At 37.0% G+C, this 5,151-nt stretch overlaps 1 pseudogene; it reads left to right on the forward strand.

Annotated features, from left to right (window-relative positions):
• The first annotated feature begins 3,232 nt into the window (after positions 1-3,232).
• On the forward strand, positions 3,233-4,558 carry LOC148690125 (uncharacterized; annotated as a pseudogene).
• Positions 4,559-5,151: the final 593 nt, after the last annotated feature.

Raw genomic sequence — 5,151 nt, forward strand, 5'->3', positions numbered from 1 at the left:
GATAAGTTGGTTTAGATGCGTATTCCATCTAATTCAATGAAATAAGGAAAACTTGAGGGTTAGTTGTGCGATGCAACTAATTTGGGGCGTTGTCATTCATAGTCTAAAGGAATAATAACTAGACATTGGTTTTTATGCATATATCATGTGTGGAATCATGTGTGGAGAAGGACCCTCTAACTAGCCTTTCACCCATTTATTTTACTTAAATTCGTTTTTCAAAAGTGTTTTCTATAAAGTTCTTGTTTTAAGTTTAAAATTCGTCAAAAACAATCCCCATTTCACTTAGTCTTCATATTTGAGTCAAAACCTGTTTTGCTTGAGTCTTTTGAGTCAAGTTGAGTTCTATTTTCGTCCAAAACACTTATTGAGTCTAAAGTTGAGTCTTTTTTAGTACTGTTTGCTGTTTTAAGTGTCTAAAGTTAGTTTTGACTCTATAGAGTCTAGTTTAGTATTTTTGAGTCTTACTTATATAGATTAGCATCCCTAGTTAATCCCCGGTCTAGAACGATCCCTACTTACATATCTACTACAATTGTCACAAATAGGGTTTAATTTGAGTGTTAGAATATTTCACATCATTCTTTGAGTGCCAAAATGACCCCCACATGCATAAGTGTGACAGAAAGTTAAAATTTAATTAAACTCCGTTTCATGCACACCTACGTTGAATTTGATTAGGGCAATATTTCCACAAATATGGGTCATCCCACACATAAAAACGTGTATCCTTTTTAAGTTTATCACGTTGGTGCTTGTTTAGGTTGCTTGGAACTTGTTTAGACACTAAATAGTTCACTAAATCGGCATACCATGGCACACTTACCTCTATGGACAACAACTGCTCATCTGGGAATGTCTCTGGATAGGCACGGCATCCTCCTCATGCACCATACGGCTCAAGTGGTCAGCCACCACATTTTCACTTCCTTTCTTGTCCCGGATTTCGATATCGAACTCTTGGAGAAGAAGCATCCAACGAATAAGCCTTGGTTTGGCCTCCTTCTTCGTAAGTAAGTACTTCAACGCTGCATGATCAGAGTAGATTATAACTTTAGTACCAAGTAAATAAGAGCGAAACTTATCTAAAGCAAAAACAACAACATGAAGTTCTTTTTCCGTTGTGGAGTAGTTCAATTAAGCATCATTTAGGGTCTAGGATGCATAGTATATGACATGTGGCTGCTTGTTCTTCCTTTGGCCTAAAATAGCTCCTAATGCATAATTTGAGGCATCACACATAAGCTCAAAAGGAAGGTTCCAATCTGGTGGAACTATGATAGGGCCGAAGTAAGCATCTCCTTGAGGTGTTTGAAAGCCTTCTCACATTCCTCGTCGAACTTGAATGGTACATCCTTTTGGAGAAGTCGGCATAGAGGTTGGGAAATCTTAGAAAAGTCTTTGATGAATCGCCTATAGAATCCTGCATGTCCAAGAAAAGAATGAACCTCTCTAACCGAAGTAGGAGAGGGTAAGTAGCGTACAAGATCTATTTTTGATTTATCAACTTCAATACCCTTGGCCGAAACAATATGTCCTAAAACTATGCTTTGTTTTACCATAAAGTGACATTTTTCCCAATTTAAAACAAGGTTAATTTCAATGCATTGTTTCAAGATTAATGTGAGATTATCTAAACAATCATCAAACGAATCACCAAACACGCTAAAATCATCCATGAAAACTTCAATAATCTTCTCTACAAAATCTGAAAAGATACTTAACATGCATCTTTGAAAGGTGGCTGGTGCATTACATAAACCAAATGGCATTCGACAATAAGCAAAAGTACCAAATGGACAAGTAAAAGTAGTCTTTTCTTGATCATCTGGAGCTATAACAATTTGATTACATGTAACCCTTCTAGAAGTTCTAGAATCTACCACAAGGACCATTCCTTGTCCTCCTTGGAATCTGATTGAAAGTGTCCTTGTTCTTTGGTGATTTAGAGTCCTAATTCCTCTCATTTTCAGCCCAAATTCGTGCCTTACCTTCACCTTATAAATACATGATGCCCAAACACTCATAAACCACCACCCTCTACCACAATTTCACACCACACCATCCACCACACCTCAAGAGCCTAAATTCACACAAATCCCAATTGTGCGCAGCAAGGAATGAAGGAGGAGCCACCTGGAGTGTTTCTAGGTGTATTCTATCTTTGTTTTTAATGTTTAAGTTTAATTATCTTTGTTTTGCGAACATGAGGAGCTAAACTTGTTTTAGCTAGAGGAGACTTTGAAACCATGATTATATTTGCAATATGAATTGATTTCATCCAATTATTGTTTCATAAATCATGAATGAGATTTACTTATCTGTTTGATTGATAACTTATTTTTGTATGTTGATTAAGGAGGCCTACTTAGTTTGCATGCATGAATTTGATGCTAGAATATAAGGGAGTTTCACGTAATAATTATTCACTTATATTCACAAGTAGTGCAAGTCACTAGTCATGATTGTGTTAAGTGAATCCTTGGCAGGAGTCTCATGCGTTTCATAGTGATGAATGCCTTGTCAATGCTTATGATTTTCATAGACCTTAATGACTTTTGATATGTAACTCTATCATGCGTTTCATATAGGGAACTTGAGAAAGATAATTTGGTTGTAATGCGTATTCATTCAATTCAATGAAATAAGGAAAATCTGATGGTTGGTTGTGCGATGCAATTAACTTAGGGCATTGTCATTCATGGTTTAAAGGAATAATAACTGGAAATCGATTTGTATGCATGTGTGTCATGTGTGGAGAAGGACCCTCAAGCTACTTTAATTTCGTCCAAATCAATCTCCACTTTAATTAATTGTGTTAGTTTAGTTAGAAACGTGTTCAAATATGTCCAATTTAGTGTTTTGAGTCTTAATAGTCTAAAATTCGTCCAAATAACTTCTTAGAGTCTGTTTCGAGTCAATTTAAGTTAGTTTGTGTGTTTTGAGTCTATTTAGCTTGTTTTGAGTTGTTAGAGTCTAGTTTTCTGTTTTTGAGTCTAGTTTAGTGTTTTAGAGTTTAATTTGAGTAGATTAGCATCCCTTCTAATCCCCGGCCTAGAACGATCCATACTTTCATATACTACAATTGTAGGGTTTTAATTTGAGTGTTAGAATATTTCACATCAAATTTTGGCGTTGTTGCCGGGGATTAATAAAATTGCTAATCCCTCTGTTTGTTTGCTTATTTTTCTTTTGATATTTGATTTAGTTTTATTTCTTTGATTTCAGGTACTAGAGAAGCAAGACATGGCAATTGCTAATCTTCAAGCTCAAATAGCGAATCTTACTTCTCAGTTGTCACAGTATGCCGAAGGGTCCACAATGCAAAGTGTCCCTACATTTGGTGCTTCTTATAGGCAAGAATATCAAGCAAATCAATGTCCACAAAGAGATTGGAGTGATCATTCAAACTCTATGTGGTGGGATTCTCAATAAGTTCAACACGAAGGATATTGGCAGCCATATGAGGAGTTCTATTCAACTCCTATGCAGTCACCACAACCTCATATACAATATGCCCAACCAAACTCAGGTTCTTCAATAGATTATGATCAAATTCTTGATGAATTAATTTCTTTGGTGCAGGGCTCACAAAACCAAGCCAAGGAGGCTCAACAAGGAGAATACTAGCAGCCATATGAGGAGTTCTATACAACGCCTATGCAGCCACCACAGCCTCCCCCATAACAATCCCAACCAAATTCAGGTTCGTCATTGGATTATGATAAAATTCTTCCAATACTAACTTCTTTGGCACAGGAATTACAAAATCAAGCCCAAGTGATGAGCGAATTGAAGAATCAAATGGGAGAGATCATAGAATTCATGGGGCAAATGCAAGAACAAAGTGAACTATTCGACTCAACTGTTGAAATTGCTGAAACTATCACCTTCGAAAGTGGCATGGAGGTTGGAGTTGAACCCAAGACATCCAAATCAAGCCAAAATACGGATGAACAGCTGCTGCTCGGAGAAGAGGAGGATAACAAGGCCACGGCAAAGGAAGAACCACCCTTGCCACAGCCCCATATGCCCTCTATGTCGTCCATTACAACCAAGGTAAGCCCAAATTCAATTCTTCCTAACCCCATTCAGCCAAATGTCCCTATTCCGTGCGGGATCATGCAATCCAAGGAAGAAAAGGGTGAGAAAAGCATCTTCGAAACCTTTCCAAAGAATCAAGAACAAGAAATGGCAGGGGAATGTCTAGAATTCATCAAAGAGGATATACTTGAGACAACAATTCCCAAAGAAGTTGGATTTTATGACACGGGACAAGTCATCACTCTCAAAACACCAAATCTAGCTGAATTTTCTAGTCTTACAACTTTCAAAGGGGTGTTTAATATTGAGTTCATGTCGGAGCACACAGGTAAGCCACCTCCCCGAATTTCAATTTTGTTTTATACTAATATGTTGTTAATGATTCAGGCACCCACTTTAGAATTTAAACCATTATTGGATCATCTCAAGTATCACCTCCCATTCAAAGATCAATTCCACGCCATGGGCCCTAGGGGAGCTTAAAAGGACGTATCGTCCGGCTGGAAGACGTTAAAGCAAGCGCTTCTTGGGAGGCAACCCATGCATTCAAATAAAGAAGACCTTGGAATCTCTGGCACCACAAGCATATTTGCGTTCCTAAACCCTACTCTTTATTGCTTTTACTTTGCCATGATTGTCATGTTTGTTAGTTCTGTTATTTGTTTGTTTGTGAGTCTTTGTTTGAAACATTGAGGACAATGTTTGGTTTAAGTGTTGGGGGGGGGGGGTAAACAAGCCGTTTTTGCATGATTTTCGTGGGATTTTATCACCTATCACTTCTAATGTTGTTACTCGCTGTTTTGAAGTGTTTTTATGTGTCTTAAACAGAAAATACGAAAATTTTGAAAAAAATTGAAAAAAAAGTTTTGAAAAACCCAAAAAGAGTTGTTTTAGAGTTATTTTTGTGTGTTTGTTTGTGTCTTAGGGTACCTTCCAACACAATGATGAGGATTTGGTTTTTAATTGCATGACTGTTAAAAAAAGTTACAAATATGGACGGAAGTTTGATATGCTCTTTGGTTTATGCTTAGTTGTAGTTGTCCTTTACGAATTCACATGTAATCACAAAAAGGAAAAAAAATCAGTTTTTGTAACATGCTTGAAGGA

The sequence above is a fragment of the Pyrus communis genome, chromosome 16 (assembly GCF_041283825.1).
Source record: "Pyrus communis isolate YQ-2024b chromosome 16, ASM4128382v1, whole genome shotgun sequence".
Classification (NCBI taxonomy): Eukaryota; Viridiplantae; Streptophyta; class Magnoliopsida; order Rosales; family Rosaceae; genus Pyrus; species Pyrus communis.